This window comes from Triturus cristatus, chromosome 8 (genome assembly GCF_964204655.1).
Source record: "Triturus cristatus chromosome 8, aTriCri1.1, whole genome shotgun sequence".
NCBI lineage: Eukaryota > Metazoa > Chordata > Amphibia > Caudata > Salamandridae > Triturus > Triturus cristatus.
The window spans coordinates 487480281-487503315 of NC_140591.1; the positions used below are offsets into that span (position 1 = coordinate 487480281).

Sequence of the window (23035 nt, forward strand, 5' to 3'; positions counted from 1 at the left end):
CGAAATGCATTGCCTGTCTGCACTGACACGTGTGGACTGCAGTGTGATTCTCGTTTCACATTTGGGGGATGTGGGATGGGGTAGGGGGGCATACAGTGCTGTGCTTTCGTCTTACCTTGGTGTGTTGCGGCTCTGGCAGAGCTGTCGGCGTCCCCAAGTCCCACAACGCTCTCTTGCTCGATTGTGGCCGCCACCAGCTCCTCCAGTTCGGTGAGGGCAGGTGCCCTGTTGGTTCCACCTCCGGTCTGGCTGGCCTCCTTCTGGATGTCGCCCATCTTCCTCTTGGTTACAATCCTGAGGTCATACCAGCGCTTTTTGAGGACCTCAATGTCCCTGTGGGTCACTCCCACAGCATTGACCTGCGCCTGGATGGTGTAATGGCAGGGTTTTTGGCTTTATTTAGCAGTGATAATAGATCATTATTCTTGCTCGCATCTAGTATAGGCATTCTTAGCCTGTGTTGGCCCTTTTAAGCCCTTTTTCCAGACCTAGAAGAGGATAGCTGCTTAATATGCCTTTATTCTTGACTTTAACCTGTCTATTGCCTATTGGCTTTGACATATTAGACATATTGGTATGGTTCATGTAGGTATTCTGACAGAGCTAAGGAGCATTTCACCCCTTTCAGGCCTACAGGCCTAGAGCTAGAGGGACTCCATCTTGATGAAGCTGAGAGGCTCTTCAGGGCAAAGGCAAAGTTTATAGTTAAGGCTGTTTGTCACTTGGAGAGAACCGGTCTGGGCCAGCCCTTATCGGTAGGCTGTATTATTCTCTGTGTAGAAGACACAACAAAAGGCTGGCCACCTGGGAAAGTGTCCTTGATGCGAGGTGATGCAGAGACCCGGTGGGCGGTGGGCTGATGGCTGGAACTTTCCATGGGGAAACAGCATTCTATATTTGTGAAGTGCAGAGGCGGAGTCAGTGAGTCAGTCAGAGGGCAGTCGAGGAGAGAGTCCAGCAGCAGAGAGAGGAGAGCGGTGGAGTGGAGTTGGCAGAGAGAGAGAGAGAGAGAGTTCAATCTGGAGAAGAGCTGAGTTGAATATTGAGCTGGAACTGAAGGAAGCAGTTGCTTATCAGGAGGAGGTGTGAATAGCTGGAGTCTGAAGTAATGCTTTTTAGAAGGGACGGAGGAGAGATCGTGGACTAACCTATGGGAGCAGATGGAGTTAATTGGACATTGGCGCAGAGACAAAGCGAATAAGATAGTAGAATGAACGGTGATCAGAGCGGCAGGAACCATTAAGAGTGAAGACGCAAGGTGGAGAGACAGTTCGTGTGGGGGAGAGGAGTCCAGAGACAGAGCGATCAGCGCAGAGGTGTACCCAAGAGTGCAGGAGAGAGAGAGAGCATGAGATGAGCCAAGGCACAGACGAGAGAGGAACCCAGATGACAGCTAGAGCAACACTTCATACTAACCAGGTGATGTCGTATTCATCACATTAGCTACACTTAATCTTTTCCCTTTCAGCGGAGTGTTCCTGTTATGTGTAATCCTTCTCTTTTAAGTAGTGTGTTCTACCTATAGCCTTTGTTAGATTTGTATTAATGTTTATATTACTGTAATAAATGACCCCCAGTTTATAACAAACTGGTGTGTAGCCCCTATTCTTATTCACTGAAGGTAAATGAAGCTCCTAGGTGAGCACTAGGCGCGTGAATGGATGAGTAATCCCAATCAGGTAAGTGGTGATCACATAAATAGGGAGTGAGTGGACCTTTGATGCCAAGAGCAGGTAATACACAATAATCTGGACCCACATTCAAAGTTATTATTGTAGTTTCATCCCGAGTAGACAGCTGAGATAATATCCCAATATATATATATATATATATGTATAGATGTTCATAGGAATGTGGTCGTCGTTGATATGCGGCGTTAATGAGAGCACTGGGGGGTCGAACCAGTGTGGATACCCACAAGATTGTGGCTTGAGTAAATGAGAGCACTAGGTAGTGGAACTAGTGTGTAAGTTTCGCAGGATCGCGAACGGTTTGGAAAAGGGAGCACTGGGTTCTGCAGGCCCATGTGTGTAGATACGCCGGATTGCGTGTCAGATCTGCTCTAGGGTAGAACGGTCTGGGTCAGGGCGACCGCGAGGCCAACTGATGTGAATAAGATATTGTAGAAAGTCCATATATGTATATTGTCATTCCCCATTCTTAGGTGCGACCTGTATATTTATCTTTATATCTACCCATTGTAAATATGATCTAAAAAGGGAAGGTGAGTACGTTTTGGCTGGGTCACAGGGGCCCCTGGGGGCTGATCCCATCTAAACAGAAAATCCAGCCATTACATTTGGCGTAGTCGGACAGTTTACGAACTCTGTGTGCCTGGCCATGTGCTTAGAGAGTTTTCCATGTGTTCTGAGTGAGTGCCCTGAACGCTAGTTTCATCTGGCGTAATGTTGCAGTTTATGTAGCCTGTTAGACCTATTGGCTTGAACAGTTGCAGCGTGAGGAGATTGTATTACATCATGGCATTTGGTTTATTCAGGGTGGAAGGAATGGTTTTCATCTTGGTGTTTAAACTGTCAGAGTTGAAGGATGACATTACATGAGGAAGCCAGTTACATCTATGTGATGGTCCAATTGTATAATTGTGTGTAAAAAATGCTTTTAAATTGCCCATTCAATTGCTTGCTGCATCTGCTTATGCTGTGCAATGTGAAATGTGTTCATTGTTCTATGATTTGTGGAGTTCTGTGAATATAGCTCCTTGTAAATATGACTTGTGAATAGCGCCATATTAATGTGACTTGTGAGGTGCAGGTTCTCATGTTGATTTATTGTGTTCCTTGTGCATTGCGCCTTGGATACATTGTTTGTGAAAAGATTGTCTTGTAAATATGACTTGTGAATAGCGCCATATTATTGTGATTTGTGAGGTGCATGTTCTTATGTTGATCTGTTGTGTTCCTTGTGCATTGCGCCTTGGAAATGTTGTTTGTGAAAGGCTTGTCTTGTAAATATGGCTTGTGAATAGCGCCATGTGGTCATGGCTTGGACAGGGCATGTTATCATTACGTTTGGCAGGAGAGAGCTGGATCTTTCTCGGGTGCTTGGGGATAACGTTTTGAAAATATGTGTACGTGTTATCTGTAAACGTGAAGAGATGTGCTCATGACTTTCCCATGTATCCATGGACATTGGGGAATGATTGTGCTTGAGCTGCCAAAGGGTTAATATCTTGAGTTGAGATGGCAGTCTTTATTTTTTACATGCTGTCAACATGCATGGTTATCTGACCTGACTATAAAGGTCAGTGAATTATTTTAAGGATTTTTGATGGTTTGATTTTGACTTTTTTTTTTGGTTCCTTGGTCAGCCTATGTGCTTTGTCAGTTTCTTGACGGAAAGGTAACATCTTGTGCTTTGCAAAGGGTTCTGTTCATTTCACATTCTTTTTGAAATGCGTCTACGAATTTGTGTGGGTTTGCCTTGGAACTGATGTGGTTATAAATCAACGTTACGGAGAAAGCTGTGAAAGATGGTCCGTTAGAAGTGCACGCTACGGAGCTGTTTTCATTAATTATTTCTTTGTGGGTTTTCCATCTAGAAAGGTATGTGCTGGTTGCAATGATAACAGGTTGAGAATAATCAATCTTGCCCGACAGTGCATGGTAACATGTGCTTTTAATTAGTGAAAGGCAACCGTGTGCCTTTGAAAAACTATAAAATGTAACATTATTATTTTCCCAAATGTGAATTAAAATGTATTCTTTTATAAATGTGTCAGCAAAACATTAGATTAAATACAATGTTGAAATGTATCTGCATTTTATGTTGTTTTACAAATTATTTCTCTTTCAGCAGCTGACAATGGACCATGTTAATTCGTTTTTTTTTCCCAAATGCAGAATGTATAATCTTGTGTGCATAAGTTAGTTGCCCCTTTCTAAATAAGTGCCCATATTTTAAATGTCTTGCCTTTAGCTGAATTAGTTAGACACAAGTCTTTTTAGAAACTGGAGCTTTTAAGTAGCAGTACATTGTAACAGAATTGTTTTTTTTTTAACATGCTAGCTTTCGTTAGTTAGCACATTCAGGTCTGGGAACAAAACTTACAAGGAATTTGTTTTTTGACCTTGGCAGACCAGCTGGTCTGCGCAGACGAATTCTTTTTTTTTCATTTTGCAAGCTCCGATCACGTCCCTGTTTCGTTATGATTGGCTATTATCCAATTTTCTTCCGCGGACGGCTTGTTTATATAAGGGCGGGAGACCTGGCTCTTCTTTTCGATAATGAAAGGCACCCGGGGTGCTTTTTAAATGGAAAATTTTATTTTACAAGAATAATGATACTTCTTCTCTTGTTTCTAGGATTGCTGCAGTTGGGGTGCGTGCGTGCGTCTGCCCACTCCCTTTATTTGTTTTAGCTTTTTATTTTCATGTTATTATTTTAGTTTATTGTTTTGGATGATGGAACAAGACCAGACCAGACCGGACCAGACCGGGTGATGGATGGCCCATTGGAGGAAGTACCGAGGATGCAGGGTGGTGGCCTACACTGAAGAATTTGGACATTGATTTATCGCTTGAACAATCAGGCCCCACTTTTCAAGCAACAAAAAAAAAATGCCTGCAATTTTGACATCTCTACAAGCAGGCCCCACTTTTAAAAAGAATTTTTGTCACCTATTATAGTTTTTCCAAATGAAGGACTTTTTTTTTTCCCTGGTGGTGCACACATGTGTTCCACAGTATGTAAAATGGCTGTTTTAGGATTGGTGTTACACCAGCTATCTTGTAGAAATTGGGTTGTTTTTTACTGTTCTTACATTTTCACCTTGATTACTGGGAGGTTACCTTAAAATTTGGATTGTTCTGGGTAGAGTGTTTTTTTTAGTATGATTGTGTATTAATGTTTGCCCAGACCTTGCAATTGTATTTCTCGGATTTCACTTTAAATTGACAAATGTCAGCAGGTAGGCCTCATTTAGGCCTATTGTTATTTTCATCTCACATATTAGCACCTACACCAATAGTTTCATGAGTCATCATTAGCTTAAGTTGCCTATAGTACGTAAGGCTCATTTAGGCCCTTTCTTGTTCTCTCATTAGGAGTTGAAACACATTTAGTTCTTAAGTTGACAATGGTAGGTAGGTCTCATTTAGCCTTAAGTTGTCCGAAGTAGGCCCATTTAGGCCCCTTGCTGTTTTCATTCAACACATAAGTCCCTACATCACTAGATTTCACCAGTTATCATTAGAAGTTGAGGAACATTTAGTTTGAGGATGCTTTGGTTAGTTTCTTTCGTTATCAGATCCAATCTCAGATATTTTCAGCATTCGAGTCAAGGGTGCTTTGATTTGTTTTTAGGTCTCTATTCCCTACAATTGAGTTTCAGGTGGAATTTTTTTTTTGAGTTGTCATTGTTTTTAGGGAGTTTTTTAGGTTTTGATTTGTTGATAGATTTTGTTGATGTTTGTTTATTTAGATGTTATTGTTTGTCAGATGTTCGCAAGATAAGGATCTAAGGGTGGATGGCAGAGATATTTAGCAGTGATATAGATCTTAGTCTTGCTCACATCTAGGATAGGTATTTTTAGCCTATGTTGGATAGATTATGTTGATGTTTGTTTAGATGGTTGTTGTTGTTTATAAGATGCTCGCAAGATAAGGATCTAGGGTGCAATGTAATGGCAGGGTTTTTGGCTTTATTTAGCAGTGATAATAGATCATTATTCTTGCTCGCATCTAGTATAGGCATTCTTAGCCTGTGTTGGCCCTTTTAAGCCCTTTTTCCAGACCTAGAAGAGGATAGCTGCTTAATATGCCTTTATTCTTGACTTTAACCTGTCTATTGCCTATTGGCTTTGACATATTAGACATATTGGTATGGTTCATGTAGGTATTCTGACAGAGCTAAGGAGCATTTCACCCCTTTCAGGCCTACAGGCCTAGAGCTAGAGGGACTCCATCTTGATGAAGCTGAGAGGCTCTTCAGGGCAAAGGCAAAGTTTATAGTTAAGGCTGTTTGTCACTTGGAGAGAACCGGTCTGGGCCAGCCCTTATCGGTAGGCTGTATTATTCTCTGTGTAGAAGACACAACAAAAGGCTGGCCACCTGGGAAAGTGTCCTTGATGCGAGGTGATGCAGAGACCCGGTGGGCGGTGGGCTGATGGCTGGAACTTTCCATGGGGAAACAGCATTCTATATTTGTGAAGTGCAGAGGCGGAGTCAGTGAGTCAGTCAGAGGGCAGTCGAGGAGAGAGTCCAGCAGCAGAGAGAGGAGAGCGGTGGAGTGGAGTTGGCAGAGAGAGAGAGAGAGAGAGTTCAATCTGGAGAAGAGCTGAGTTGAATATTGAGCTGGAACTGAAGGAAGCAGTTGCTTATCAGGAGGAGGTGTGAATAGCTGGAGTCTGAAGTAATGCTTTTTAGAAGGGACGGAGGAGAGATCGTGGACTAACCTATGGGAGCAGATGGAGTTAATTGGACATTGGCGCAGAGACAAAGCGAATAAGATAGTAGAATGAACGGTGATCAGAGCGGCAGGAACCATTAAGAGTGAAGACGCAAGGTGGAGAGACAGTTCGTGTGGGGGAGAGGAGTCCAGAGACAGAGCGATCAGCGCAGAGGTGTACCCAAGAGTGCAGGAGAGAGAGAGAGCATGAGATGAGCCAAGGCACAGACGAGAGAGGAACCCAGATGACAGCTAGAGCAACACTTCATACTAACCAGGTGATGTCGTATTCATCACATTAGCTACACTTAATCTTTTCCCTTTCAGCGGAGTGTTCCTGTTATGTGTAATCCTTCTCTTTTAAGTAGTGTGTTCTACCTATAGCCTTTGTTAGATTTGTATTAATGTTTATATTACTGTAATAAATGACCCCCAGTTTATAACAAACTGGTGTGTAGCCCCTATTCTTATTCACTGAAGGTAAATGAAGCTCCTAGGTGAGCACTAGGCGCGTGAATGGATGAGTAATCCCAATCAGGTAAGTGGTGATCACATAAATAGGGAGTGAGTGGACCTTTGATGCCAAGAGCAGGTAATACACAATAATCTGGACCCACATTCAAAGTTATTATTGTAGTTTCATCCCGAGTAGACAGCTGAGATAATATCCCAATATATATATATATATATATGTATAGATGTTCATAGGAATGTGGTCGTCGTTGATATGCGGCGTTAATGAGAGCACTGGGGGGTCGAACCAGTGTGGATACCCACAAGATTGTGGCTTGAGTAAATGAGAGCACTAGGTAGTGGAACTAGTGTGTAAGTTTCGCAGGATCGCGAACGGTTTGGAAAAGGGAGCACTGGGTTCTGCAGGCCCATGTGTGTAGATACGCCGGATTGCGTGTCAGATCTGCTCTAGGGTAGAACGGTCTGGGTCAGGGCGACCGCGAGGCCAACTGATGTGAATAAGATATTGTAGAAAGTCCATATATGTATATTGTCATTCCCCATTCTTAGGTGCGACCTGTATATTTATCTTTATATCTACCCATTGTAAATATGATCTAAAAAGGGAAGGTGAGTACGTTTTGGCTGGGTCACAGGGGCCCCTGGGGGCTGATCCCATCTAAACAGAAAATCCAGCCATTACAGATGGCCAGCCATATGTTGCGCTTTTCCACCTCAGGCACTTGCAGGGATTGCCTGCCGAACAGCTTCTGGTGCTGCTTCACGACCTCCTCCACCAGCACCTGGAGTTCCTTGGGGCTAAATTTCAGCTTCCTCCTCCTTTCCCCTCCGTCTTTCTGTGTTCTCTGGCTGGACATGCTGTTCGTTTACCCGCTCGCTCATGCAACTGCTCCCTGCCTCTCCTCTGCACTCCAAGCCTCTCCAGGGTCGGCTAATTATGTACACCTGCCTGGGTGTGGCCACTTCGGCTAATTGAGTACACCTGCCTGGGTGTGGGCAGTTCCTGGTTGGGTGGGCTGTCGTTGCACTGGATTCGCTGTTTCGTCAAGTCATGTGATTTTCTTTAACCACTCCGTACATACCGAATCGGTATTTTCCGATTCGGCAACTACCACCTCGGTATTTTCCGATTCGGTAACTTCCACCTCGGTATTTTCCGATTCGGTAAATACCACCTCGGTATTTACCGATTCGGTGAATTCCGATTCGTAATTACCGAATGTTACCGACTCGGTAACTGTTACCGAATTTTTACCTACATATAACTTACCGATTCTAATTTACCGATTCGGTACGGCTCGGTATTTACGAACCGGTAAAATTTATTTACCTACATGAGGCCCTTAGTCACTATATCTGTATGGTAACACACCTGGTAAAGACTGAATACAGGTGGCCTGGTGTTGCTGTTTGTGAATGGTAACATGAATTTGGGCTACTGGCTGGGTGAGCACATGATTTCCCATATTATTACATTGACAGACCCATACTTAGCTCAACAGAACACTTAGAACAAAATATAACGCATGCTCCTAAAACAAATAAGATATATCGTAAATGGCTGTTATTGTGCCCTAACTGCACTAACACAAACAGAACCTCTGATTAACTACATTACATAGAACCCTAAAAAGACAGACAACAAAGTGCAGACATATCACATAGTTGTGTGTCAACATGCACACAATAGTCCTTTCCACTACATAACACACATGAACTGCCAACTCAACAGATTAGTCAGAATAGCTCACTCACATCCAAAATTGAACTGATGCGTCTCTTAGATTAATATAAGCATGACTACAGCAGCATTAAACAATGTCATGGACAGAATAATTACAATACACTAACCCATCAACAGCAAAACATAAAATATTCCTATATTACTTTCCCCTTACCACAACTTACAAACAACATCCAACTCTGATCTGGAATTGTCAAAATAAGGGCAAGAAGTTATCAGACCTGACTGGTTACTTGAAAGCACCACCTATGGAAAATGATTGACATATAAATAAATATATCTGACATAACATATGACCCTTCAACAGAGTGAGAAGCCCCCCATTTGTTCCTTATCCTATGAGGTCATAAAAGGTTCCTCTGCAGCTTGTCCTGCAGAGCAAGCTGGTTGATTCTATACAGGAGTGGGGAACACTTACATTTTTTTCTTCTGAAAGTGTTGAAGTAAAAATAATAAATCCATTATAAATGTTTGAAAGGGCAAGCTATTTATTTACATAAAATGAAGATGGCCTTAAATAATGAATCCTACAAAGCAAATATTGTGTTATATAGTTCACTGTCAAACTCTTGTTAAAAAAGGGAGGTAGCCTCGCTATACCTCTGTTTTCTGTTTAGCATCTTTTTGATCTCAAATTATAATTTCAGTGGAAGCCCCATGGTTTCTTATATCTGTTTTTTGTATTTGTAATGATTAAGTTACTGTCATTACAAAATACAATTTACTCTTTCAGTCAAGATTATTTGGATATTTTTCATTTATGATTCCTGTTGGAACTTGGATTATTAGTAGGGGTAAGTATGCACCTACCACTAGCAATAAGGCCATCAACGCAATATAAGGTCAAGACAAGGTCTCAATAAATGATTCCCTTGTTCAACCCTTGGTAGATAGCAATGAGCAGGTACACTTAACTTAGGAGGCAGGTGTGTGAAGCATTTAAAACACCAATACATTAAATAATAAATTAAGACACAAAACACAGCATAAATCCACAACCAATTTATAAAAACACAACATATTTTTATGATTACAATGACACTAAATTGACAAAAATCCAATATAGTGAGCCAGAGATAATAATTTTTAAAGAATAAACACTTTTTAGTACTTAAAAACATAAAGCACCAACTTTTTACCTATGGCCGTGCTTGACCAGGACAACGTCAAAGTTTGAGGCTGACCGCAAAGGAGCCCAGGTTGGATACACTAAGCGGGAGGTCCTGGTAAAAATTTTACCTTCACACTTTTCTGGAAGATTTTTCTTAATGTCGAGTGGGCCTCTCCAGCAGGCCAAATTCACAGCAGCTTTGTTGGCTTGGTTCAGTGGGAGCCTCTGGTAAACTTCTGGAAGTCTTGCGCCACGGAGATTTCTTTCTGTAGTTCCTCTTCAGGGTTTAAAGTGTCCACATCACAAATCCAAGGTTTCAGAGTCTATGAGTTGCCCCTCGAAAGTTGGGGCTACTGTTCCCAAAATGCTGCTGGCCAAATCCTTAAAAGTCCACTGGATGCAATCCAGGCTGGGGATGTCTTGATAGACATGGTGCAGTCTAGCTCTGTTAACCTGTTGCCATCAGGGAGTCCACTCCTTAGTCCTTTTTAGAAGCAAGGCAAAGTCCTCAGGGCTGTTGTTCCAAGCATGCAGCAGGAGCAGTCCATCAGAGTGCACAGGGTACCAGCAGGGCGGTCCTTCTTCTCTTTGTAGTTTCAGGCAGCAGATCTGAGTTGCTATGCAGCTCTCACATATTTATTCGATGTTCTAGGGTGACAAGCAAGGGGCCACCCCTAATCAGTCTGGTACAGAGTGCCACTCAAAAGCTTGACAGCTTCCTCCAAAGTGTGGCCTTTTCTTGTCCCACAAAGCACTTCGCTTTAAAATTAAGATGGGAAATGTTCTCTCCTTTGGAGTAGGAGCTGCCTAAACCAAACCACTGGTGTGGCTCGTTTCACTTAACACTACCTTTCCAGTCCTCCTGCAATTTCCATTCCCAGGGCTACCATCTTGCTGAGGGGTACAGGAAGAGGGGGTAGACCTAGCTGGCATTCCTTACTGTCCTGCTCTCTTTGGGGCCGATTCACAGAACTAACTTAAGACAAAATCCTAAACTTACTACTTTTGGTATTCACAGAAGTTAGGATTTAGTCTTAAGTTTGTCTTAAGACAAACTCAAGACAGACTTAAGACAGACTTAAGACAGACTTAAGACAAACTTAAGACAGACTTAAGGCAGACTTAAGATAGACTTAAGACAGACTTAAGACAAACTTAAGACAAAATCCTAACTTACGTCTGTCTTAAGTCTGTCTTAAGTCTGTCTTAAGTCTGTCTTAAGTTTGTCTTAAGACAAACTTAAGACAAAATCCTAACTTCTGTGAATACCAAAAGTAGTAAGTTTAGGATTTTGTCTTAAGTTAGTTCTGTGAATCGGGCCCTTTGAATTCCAGCTTGATTTACCCACCCGTTCTCGACTGTTTTCTGCAGCTGCAGAACTCCCCCCCCCCCCCCATCAGATAACCCCCCCCCATCAGATAACCTCTGCCTCTGTACATGCCACTTATCACCTCATCAAAGCAGTTTGGCTAAGTCTGTTAAGGGCTGGCAAAACAGTAGAGGCTGCTACAAGGTTGGAGTTTGGCTCACAGGAAAGAAAGTTCTATAAGTTATTTTCTATAAAATGTATGATGAATTCAGCTGTGGCAAGTTGTTGGATTTCTCATTACTAATATTTTAAGTCCTTGAAGTATTATCTTACCTCGCTCCTCTCAATAGATACACTGTATTACAGTATTCCAATGTTAGCCAATGGAGCTAAAAGGCTAAAATGGGAGAAAACGGAATTGGTAGTTTTTCCATCACTAGGGCACATAAACTATCTTTTAAAATGCCCCTGCTTATTTTTACATGGCACCCTACCCTGGGGGAGTCTAGGGTAGACCTCAGGGATGACATACATGTAAAAATAAGGTTGGAAGTCCCTTTAAATTCAAAGTCAATTTCACAGATAATTTCAATTTAAAAGCAGTGTGCAAAGCAGGGCTGACTTTTGAAATGCTAGCAGGCAACACAGCAGCACACACATAAGTGCCTCAAAGCTGCTGTCCCTCTAAACATACATGCCCTACCATATGCTAGGGTCTTAGTTATGTTGTCAGTGCCAATTGTAATTACACCTAATTACCATATATATTTTTAATCAAAGCACTTGGCCTGGGCCTGGTTAGCAGAACCTGAAGCGCAGTCAGAGTCAGTTACTACCAGCATCAGTCACAAAATGGGGTGTTTAGGGCAAAAAGGAATTCTTTCTGACAATTCCTTATTCTTTAGTAGTCTACATTTGAGATTCATTTGTCTACTCATTACCACTCAGGGGCCGATTCCGATCCGGGTCGGAAGGGCACCGAATGCGATCCGGCCGGAAAAACTAAGAGCCATATGCGTGTTTTCCGCCCGACTTGTACAGCTGTACGAGCGAGCCAGTACGATGCGAGCTACATGAAATTCACCCTACCGAGTCATTTCCAGGTCCAAACTGCTCTGTACGTCTCGGTCGTAAGCTAACCGTGGCGTGCAATGGATGCGATTCACGACCGAGCCAGTATGATGCACGAGTCGGATAGCCTGTGCGAGCTGGAGTGTCCGGCTCGCAAAAGCTCCCGGAGTCGGACTTCGGGGGTCCGCGTCAGACCCCCCGACACCCACAGCCGCACATAGGGGGAGACACATGGGTCTTCCCCACACAGGCATGTACGGTGCGGATGGCACCGACGCATACCCACTGTAGGGGGCGCACTTGTTCGAGACGTACCCATTCAGTCAATGGAAGCGCATGTACGCGTCGTACAACTGGCTCCCATTGACTTCTATGGGAGTCCGACTGAACCGAGTCCGACAGCATACGTGCGCATCGTACTCGCTCGGTCAGACTGTAGGGGTGCGGCTCGGTCGGAAAACACTCCGGATCCGACTCGGTCGGAGTGCTTTCCAACCCAGATCGGAATCGGCCCCTCCGTGTTAGGACAGCCTAGGGCCATATGTACAAAATTTAGGATTTGAAATTTCAAAATAGCAAATCCATAGGAATCTCAATTAGAGAATTGTAAAATTAGATTTATGTAACCGCTGATTCCACTAAGAGGGATGCCTATGGATTCACAACCGCAATTAGAAAATTGCAGTTTTTGAAGTAGCACAATTATGATTTCCTAATAGGAAACAGCACATTAGGAAAAGTTGCATTCTGTATGCAGAATGATGATGTCAGACCAGGAATTTAAGAAATACTGTGTGTGGGAACAACCTAGAAGCCTAGGAAGGTGCTAGAAGGGAGAAGTGCGCCAGTGTCACCACTGGCAAGGGAATACCTGTGACTGAACAGCACCATGTCAAAGGAAGATGGGGACAATGATTCTGTTCTGAAAATGAGCTGGAGCTCCTGACAGAAGAATGTGTGGCACATATTGCTCAGCCATTTAGGAAGGCCTTTTTCACTGTCCTGGACAGCCAAAAAACAAGCTATTGAACAGCATCTTTTAGAAGGTGAATTACATAGGTGTCACAAAGAGGACCATGCCAGAGATACACAAATGGTATGACATGAGATCTTGCACAGAGGAGAAGGTGGCCAGCAGAATGGCTGAGGGTCGTGGCACAGGTGATAGACCCTCAAAACACTTTCACCCCCTTGCCATGGAAACACTAATTGAGGGGACACTGGAACTAGAAAGTGTGGTGGAAGTGTCAGACATTGACACCTCCAAACCTACAGACACCAGCCAGGGTAGGCCCACTCCCTTTTACTTACTTAACATAACATAATGTTTGCAATTCGCCTAATAAAACATCACAGCATAAATTTCTCCATTGAGATGCTTGCCCTACTTTGGCAATGCATCTTGGGAGTTGTAGAACACCCCAGTTGCATGATGTACTGTGAGCTGATGACTACACCACACATATCTGTACATCACAAACATGTTACAAACACATAATGCACAGTTACAAAAATGTAGTGAATAGACATTAACCATTTATTTACACTAACTTTATACATGCATTTCCACAGATCACACCCAGGACATGTCAGAAACAATATAGGGTGATGAAGCTACTGACACATGTGGAAATGAAGGACAGCACATCACCAACTCCTATACCAATCACTCCAACTCCAACTGCTAGGAGAGCAACCATTGAATCACTACCAGACTTTCTGGATGGTGATGAGGGACAATACCAAAGCAGGGACACAAGAATGTCTGTGGGCAGGCCACAGAGACAGTGTAGAAGCCAACCAGCAACTGTCCACAATGAGAATGTGTCAGATGAAATGGCAGAGTGTTCTCCTGTGTTTGGTACCCTAGATAGGTCCGTCATCTCTGTGCAGCACCTGAACCAAACAAATCAGGACTGTCAACAGCCATCTCCTAAGAATGTCATGCTCAAGGCAGCAATAGCAGAGAGGGCAAGACCGGTGGATTGCTGCCTCTGAGAAAGAGCACTGTTTGTAGAGAAAGAAGCACAGGCAGTACCTGGCATGCTTTGATGCATTCACCCGTTCCATAAACCGATTGGCAGTAGCCATAACAACTCTAGCAAGGAGAACTGTAACCATGCAGACTGACATGGGACACTGCTGTCAGGATGTTGCACATGGGCTAGTTCAAGTGACCACAGCCCTTGAAAATATACAGACCCACAACCTCTGTTTCCCCAACATTGTGCTCCCACCTGATAGCCATCCCATATGTTCATTGCCATTCTGGATTCAGGGTGTATCCCGAAATCCTGGAGAGGGGCCATCATTAGACCCCTACATAAAAAGGGGGAAAGGAAGGACCCAAAGAACTATAGATTAATTAATTTATTGGATATTGGAGAAAAGGTTTTTTCAAAAATAATCCTTGGTAGATTGAAGGAGTGGGTGGAGCAGTGATCGATAGTCCCAATAGAGCAGGGAGGCTTTAAGGAAGGACATTCTACTACCGATCACTGCTTTGCCCTGTGGGCTGTAGCACGGAAGTCCATGGAGCTGCAGGGCAAGTTGTATTGTTGCTTCGTGGACTTTCGCGCAGCTTTTGATCTGGTGGATAGGGAGTGCTTGTGGGAAACCATGAGAAATTATGAGGTCCCTGCGGATCTATTGTTGGTAATCCAGGAGCTACATAGCCAAAACTGGGCACAGGTCATTAAAGACACTTCTGATGGCCTGACTCCTGAGATAGCAATAAACAATGGATTAAGGCAAGGTTGTGTCTTGGCGCCGCTTCTTTTTGCAATATTCTTAGCAGACTTGCTTCTTACCTTGGGCTCTGCCAGAGGTGCAAGCCCAAAAGTAAATGGAAAGCATTTGTCCTGTTTGTTGTAAGCCGATGATCTAGTAATACTGGATCAAACTGAGATAGGACTTCAAAGAAAACTGAATATATTCAGCGAATACTGTACGGCAAAACGACTTACTGTAAACATGGACAAAACAAAAATTTAGTGCTTTGGGAAGAGGAATACGAAGTTTAAATGGTATTTGGGCCAAACTAAACTAGAGATTGTAAATTAATACAAATACCTTGGAATATGGTTTACGAATTCCTTGAAGTGGGGCATACATCTGGAGGCACAGAAAATAAAAGCTCATCAAGCAGTATGTGGGCTGAAAAGATTCAATCATAGTTATGGCGATATGTCCCATAAGCCACTTTTGACGGCCTATAAAGCCATGATCCCTCCGCAATTCCAATATGGCTCAGAAGTAATTTGTATTGATGGTAAAAGCTCCTGGGATAAAGAAGAAGGGAAATGTCTGAAATCATTATTGTCACTTCCCAGCTCGGCAATGATTCAGGCAATCAGAATGGATTTAGGCCTAACTGCATGGAACATTCAGGTGCAATTAAGTTTTCTTAGATTTTGGAATCGTTTGAGTCTTGGGGAGGTCATAAAGGTGTCCCAATGGTGTATGAAAGAAATCCAGTCCAGTGAGTTAAAGTGGGCTAAGGCCACAAGAAGGAAACTCTTGACCATGTGTGATCACTTGAATGTGAAAATTGACCCCCTGACCCTACAAATAAATGTAACAAAGAGTGTACTTAAAATGCAGGGTAAAAAATTTTCTAGAGTAACAGATCGCGCGTATTTGATTAGGAAAGATTCTGTAAAATTCATGCATTCTAGCTGGGAGAAAGATATCAGCTTTCCCTATCTCGATTTACTACCGAACCGTTGGTTAAGAATGGAAGTACTTAGGATAAGAATTGGCATTAACCCAGCCATAATAAATTGCGCAATAAAATCAGTTTTAATGCAACCTGATGGCAAGTGTACGTGCAAGATAGGATTGAAATGCAACATTTTACACATTTTATTAGATTGTCGAAGATTTTTAAATTTACGTAAATTATTCCTCCGTCCGATATTCTTAAAATATGGTGTAAGGACGCGCTTACAAGCATGGGAGCTTCTTGCTGATATGGAAAATTTAGATATAGCAATAGCCATTGGGAAATATATGCAAGGTATATATAAGCTCCCCTCCCCATTAGAGGCGTAAGAGTAGCTAGTGCCTTCCAATTGTAAATGAAATTATCTGTTATAAAACTGTTTTAAAATTGTTAAGAATGATTTTTTAAGGATTTTATGACTCTTAATGTTTAAGAACATAATTTAGCAATGTGGACATTTTTAAATGGTATTGTAAATGCTGTGGTTTAAAGACCAATTGGTCTAAATAAACATTATTTTTGAACTATTTTTGAACTGATAGCAAAGAAGGTTTTAGTTTCAGTGGCACATCTATGCAGGAGGCATTCAGTACCAGGTGCACAAGCCAAAACACTTCTGGGTCTGACATGTCCACACTTCCACAGGTCATTGTTGCTGACAAATTACCCAACCCAGAGGCCAGAAAAAGTGAATCCACTGAACACTTAGTCGCCAATTATAAGTCTGGCAGTCCGAGGACCACCAGACACTTGGTGGTGCAGCAGTGGTGGATCCAGCCACCGCCGGACCAGCGGTCTGACCACTCGATTACAACCTGGGCAGTCGGACCACCCTGGGACCAATGGCCCCACCAGGGAATTGCCGTTCCCTGGCCTTGGAGCAGCGGACAGAGGCCGGAATATTCTTGGCGGGACTGCCCCGGTCCCGCCAAGCATATTACAAGTTTCCACTCTGCCAGGTTTCTCATGGCAATTCTACCACCAAGGAAAATCCTGGCGGAGAGGAACAAAGGGTGCCCTACAGTGCTCATGTGCCTCCACCTCATGAGGATGCACACAGTAGGCATAACATGTGCCCCCCTGTGCGCATGCACATAAGTTCCTGCATAACATGGACTTTCGAGTGCATGCCGTCCAGGAACCTTGTAGCGTGGCCCCATTGCAGAGCCTTTTTCAAAGGCACCGCCCCCTTTAAAGGAGTCCCCGCCATGGGACTGCCATGTCACCAGTCTGCCAGCCTACTTGTAAGTTGTAATCTTGCGGGTGGGGTGACCTTTGGCAGAGCAGTGGCTCAGCAGTTTGCACCACCATGCCACCGCTCTGCTGAAAACTCCTATTCAGCCACTAAGAGTCATGAGTTTACTACTTTTTATGTTTGTAATTGCATACTTTGTTGCCTAGTTGACACAATGTTACATCAACAATGCATACTGTTGATTTAGGATCTCTGTGCATCGTGCATGACCCTCTGCTGCACGTGTCCCATCCTACTGCACCTGTAGTGGTGGTAATTCATCATCTGAGTCAGAATTGTACTCAATGGTGATGTAGTGCAGACCCTGCCTCATGGCGATATTGCATAATGTAGCATGTGGTGATGATCTTACAGCACTCATCAGTTCTCTATAGTAGTGCTCCGCCAGTCTTGTGGAGGCACTCGAACCTGGACTTCAGTATCACAAAGGTCCTCTCAATTATGGAGGGCATTTTGCTGTGTGCCCTGTTTTACTGTCTTTCACTTCTTGACCTTGGAGGCAGGTATGGTGTGAGTATCTAGGGATGCAAAGCATATTCATGGTCTCCATATGGGCATGAGAAGGAAAACCATTTGGGCACATTACACAAACAGTTCTGGCCACTGTATTCATAGAGTCAGCAATTCTCTTAACTAGTAAAAAAAATCGTCAAATTCATCCTCTGACAGTTGGGTGTTGCCTTGGAATCTGGCCACAAGGTCTGTTCTTATACAGGAAGCATCACACGCTACCTGCATATTGAGTGAGTGCGAACTTTTCCTGTTTCTTCATATGAATTAATTTGCTGGGGGGGGGGGCATATGGCAATATGTGTGTCATGTGCTACCCGTTAGAACATTAATTTGGTCTGTGGTAATAATCGGGGGGAGGGATTCGGAAATATATGTATTGGTTAAATTTGCTAACCCTAATTTACAGAAACCTGCAAAATAATCTGGAAAAGGCACATTGTGGCCACTGCTATGACCCCGTGGTTACTGCCAGAAGCTAAGAGGTGAAGGCAACAAAATACCTGTACACGTATATTCGCCATATTCTAAAGGACGTACTGGGAATTGATGGGGCCAAACATATAAGATGGCTAGAATAAGTTAAAACATTTTTGACTCAAATAGGCCATATTGAATATTATAATGACCCCTCTACTATGTGCAGGGTATCAAGAAAGGACCTTAAAAATATATGCATGTCATACATGAGCGAATCCAGAATATCGAGTGAAATGGCCAAGACTACGGTGGTAGCACACCACCTTACTTTGATCTCTGTAAATATACAACCATATATTTTGCTAACCTATAGGGATTATGATAGGTTTTTGCTAACGCGCCTCAGACTGGATATCTTGTATAAATCTTTGAGCTTTCCTGAGGTAAACGAGTGGTCAAGAACACTCTGTAACTGCCCATGTGATGATGTGTCAGCCCAGTCATCTATACATATATTGTTTTTTTGCACATTTTGTTCCAAACCTAGAAAAAGATGGATTGTTCCTGTGTTAAAAATATTGAAACTGAGACGATGTCGCCCTGCATTCCTGGCGCTGCAGAATTTGGACAATGTATTCACTATTGCCTCTGTTACTGCGTTTTAAAAAAAAAAATTTAAATTCCGTAAATCAATTGTGATATGATTATTAAGTTTTTAGCTTCATCTATTGACTTTATTGCAAATTGTGGAACTTTAGTGTGATTTATAAATTGTGCTTTTATGGTTATTGTTTTTCTAGAATAACCGAATAAAGTTCTTTGATTTGAATTGAATTGACCTGTACGCGTGGTGGGATTGCATTGCTCCTGAGTGTTGGGATCTGCATCTGAGGTTGTAATTCAGCAATTAATTCCATGATTACATCACTAATGAGTCTGTACTTCTCAAAAATATCTTCCTCTCTTTGTTCAAACAGGGTGACCCTCACCCTCAATATCTTCTCCTGTCTCCTCCTCCTTCTCTGCCTGCCTGCCAAAGTCCTCATCCTCCTCACAAAAACATACATAGCCACCATTTCAAAAGAGCCAGATGCATTTTTGTTGCCTTCTTATGGTTTTCACAGTTGCTACCACCTGTTCCAGATTGATGGCAAATGTATTTCCTAAATGGCCTTTTTGCGACAATTCACAATCAGGAAATCCTTTGTACATGTGCTTAGCAATCTGGTATTTGAAAATCGCTATTAGCAATTTCCTATTTAGCGATTTCCAAAATGTAATTTCTACTAGACAGAAATCACATTTTGCACCACTGCAAATGCCTTTCATACATACTGAAATTGCATTTTGCATTTCTTAGCTGCATGAATTGCGATTAGCATCATTATGAAATGCAAAACGCCTTCATACATATGGCCCCTACTTCCTGATACCATCGATACACAAAGGTAAACTTAGACCAAAAGTCTAAGGGCCTGATTCACAAAGGTAAATGAAAGTCTAACTTTACGACTTTTGGTATTCGTCAGTCAAAAAGCTTTATTTCGATAAAAATTGTATCATAAAAGCATTGAAATACATACATATAGGATACAATATGTCGGAAAGGGAGACAGAACTTCTTGACACCAATGTACAAAATATAACAAATTGGGGAATGTGCATTAAAAGTCAATTTAAAATGTATTCGTTAAAAATGGTATATTTCATGATAAAAAAACAATTTTGCTGGGCCATTTGTGCAAAAACCGTTTTAAAAAGAGAGATTCATTGTGGCAAATGTAGGAATTTGGCCCTAATGTTCCAAGACCACCCGAAGAATTTTGCCACACCACAAACTAACACTGGACTAGTATCGGAACGTAATATTCTAAGAGCAACCCGGTAGTTCGGCGTGCCCAGCAATCGACATACAGGTCCCAACCATCGACTTCTTGGTTTTTTGCAGGCTGGGCATTCGAACATTATGTGCGCCGTGTTTTCTTTTGGTATTCACAAAGGGCATTGACGAGTAGTAAAGTTAGACTTTTGTCTTGGTTTTGGTCTCAATTAAACTTAAGACCAAATCTTAAGGTTAACTGAGACAAAAGTCTTGTAAATGCACTTTGTGAATAACGAAAGCTGTAAAGTTAGACTTTCATCTCAGTTGACCTTTGCAAATTGGGCCCTAAGTTTACGACTTCAGGTATTCAGGGTATTCAGAATGGTAAACTTAGACCAAAAGTCTAAGTTTGCGACTTCTGGTGTTCCCAAAGGTAAACTTAGATCAAAAGTCCACGGTTATGACTTTCGGTGTGCACAAAGGTAAGTTACAAGTAGTATCTTTACGCCCGCAGTTGGAACGGAATCTCCGCCTCGAGTTCAGAGATTCCACTACACACCTGGAGCGTCCTCTTAGACTATGGAGATTACACTCCAGGTGCGAAGTGGAATCTCCGCACTTGTGGCACATGAATCATCAGGCCCAACTCTTCAGTACATCTTTGGACATGTGGAAGCCTCAGAAGGAGCTGTGCTGCTCTGCCAGAAGGGGTGCTACTCTGTTGCTCTGCAGCCTGAGAAAGAAGGACCGTACCTGCATCTTGATACCAGGACCACCAGAGTGACACCTAGGGCTATTTGGCTTGCCTCTTGATCAACAGCCTCAGGGACAGAAAATACTCCAACCATCTTGAACCCAGCACCTGGACTCTGTCTGCTGCGAGTTTTGCCCCGCAAGAGCTGCCACCCCAGTACTGGATCATTGGAAGTGGGCTTCTGCCAGCCCAGCTGTGGTTCTGTGGGCCGAACCCATTCACGAGCTGCATCTCCTCGCAGCTCTGCCTCAGAACCACTGCTGCGTGACACATCTCTGACAAAGGACCTCCCATCGCAGCCTGCCATCTCCTCCAAATGAACAGCGATGCATCCTTGTTGCAGGCCTTTGCATCGCTATCTCCTAGTCAATGGCATCCTCATGAACAAAACGTCCCACAGTTTCTTTGGAACCACTGGTGTGCGAAGCATCTTTGATGCAGCACTTCACATTGCAAGCCCCTCATAGACTGCTTCCTTGATGGCGTATCAGAACCTCAGATCATAGCCTTGCAGCTTCTCAGAGTCAATGCTTCATGACCCATCCTCAACACAGGAACTCGCAATGCTTTGCTACCAGGATTAAAAGTACTCTTGTGTAGCTGGACTAACTTGGTCCCTGTATCTGGCCCGCACTCCATCATGGATCGGTCTGAACTTGTGACTTTCTGGCACATGCATCAACAAAGACTTTTGCGATTCCTTAATTCCGATTTTTAAGGAATCGCAATTAAGGAATTGCAAAAGCCTATGCAAGTAGGAATCTCTATAAAAATAGCGATTCCTACAAATTCCTTAATTGCGAGTCGCAAATTACGAGTCGCAATTAAGGAATGCCGTCCCATTCATTCCTATGGGCCTCCAGTCCCATAGGAATGAATTGGAGATTGCATGAGCAATTTGCGAGTACCAGTAGGTACTCGCAAATTGCTCTTGCAATTTCAAGGGTGCAAGGGTGTCAAAATGACACCCTATTGCACCCCTGAAATTGATCTGTGCACATATGTTGCACACACACATGCTCTAAGAGCATGTGTGTGCGCAACATGAAACTTTGAAAAATGCACAAAAGTGCTTTTTTCAAAGTTTTAGCAAATTACCATGAAGTTCAACTTCATGGTAATTCGCTCCCCCTATTAGCGAAATCGCTAATTTTTTTACTTTCATGCATTGCATTTAAGTAATCTCAATTTGGGATTCCTTAAATGCAATCGCAATTTAAGGAATCGCAATTTAGAGAGTCCTTAAATTGCGATTTTTGCATTTGGGATGGTGCATCCCAAATGCAAAAATACCGGTCGCAAAGGGGTAGTTTCTGAGAATCTGCCCATTTGCGACCGGTTTTTACATTGATGCATGTGCCTGTTTGTTCCCGTCTGGCGTGACCAGATATCTCCAGGTGTCGCTTTGTGCTTTTAGGCACTATTTTCACGTAAATCTTTAACATTGCATATCTTCTGTTCCACTGATTGGAATTTTGTTGTTTTGGTGTTGAACAATTTATTTCACTTTTTTCTATTTTTCTAAATTGGTGTGGGATTTTTCTTGCGTTGTATGTTCACTTTATTACGGTTTGAAGTGCTGCAAAACACTTTACACATTGCCTTTAACTTGATTATCTCTTTTGCTTCTCCAAATCTACTATCATCGCTTTCTGTGACCATCCCTGCATCAATGGAATTTGAGCTGGTCAACCTGGAATGTTACACTGTGTTTGAGCTCAAGCAGTTCTGCAAGGAAAGGGGACTGCAAACCAAGAAGGGCCTGGACATAGGTCAACCAGTTGCTGAGAGCAGCAGAGGATAGGAATGAGGAGGGTGATATGGATGAGCAAGAACAGGGTTTGGATACTAGCCCTCAGCTGCTGCACTCAAGGGAGGGGGTTGACATATATCCTGAGTTGGAACTCCTTGCCAGAGAGGGAAGAAGTGTATCTTCACATGGCCTGTCCCAGAAGAGCTGGCGGACAATAAGTCAGAGAAGGAGTATCAGTTGTAAATGGGGAAACTCAAGATGGAGGAGAAGAAACTGGCCATTGAGGCAGAGGAGAAGACAATTACTAATGAAAGGAGCCTAAGAGAGCTGAACATAAGAGCTAGGCAGGCAGAGTCTAGAAACAATGGTAGCAGCTTACCCGCAGGGGACAAGAAGGTTCTCATACCCAAAGATATGGTGCACAGCCATGTAGAAGGGGATGATACAGACAAGTGATTTTCTGCTTATGAGATAGCCCTTAAGATTCATAGGGTCCCAGAAGATTTGTGGGGGGCATCACTCGGGGGGCGGGGGCACAATCACTAGAAGGTGTTTAGTAGTCTCACCAGCAGAGAGAGGGGGGAGAAAACTTAAAATAAAGAGTTAGTTAAAGGCCCCTAAATTCCCAAGGAAACACCAGTAACCAGTCCCAACCTGATCAAAAGAAGAATAGAGTTTGTTG

The 23035-nt window shown here is 43.0% G+C and overlaps 1 long non-coding RNA gene across 1 annotated transcript; it reads left to right on the forward strand.

The window, feature by feature from the left end:
- Positions 1-377: 377 nt before the first annotated feature.
- LOC146802392 (uncharacterized) lies at positions 378-6853 on the forward strand. The gene is made up of 2 exons (XR_014967753.1): positions 378-1419; positions 4323-6853. It is a non-coding gene; the product is annotated as an uncharacterized LOC146802392 (long non-coding RNA).
- The last annotated feature ends 16182 nt before the right edge of the window (positions 6854-23035 follow it).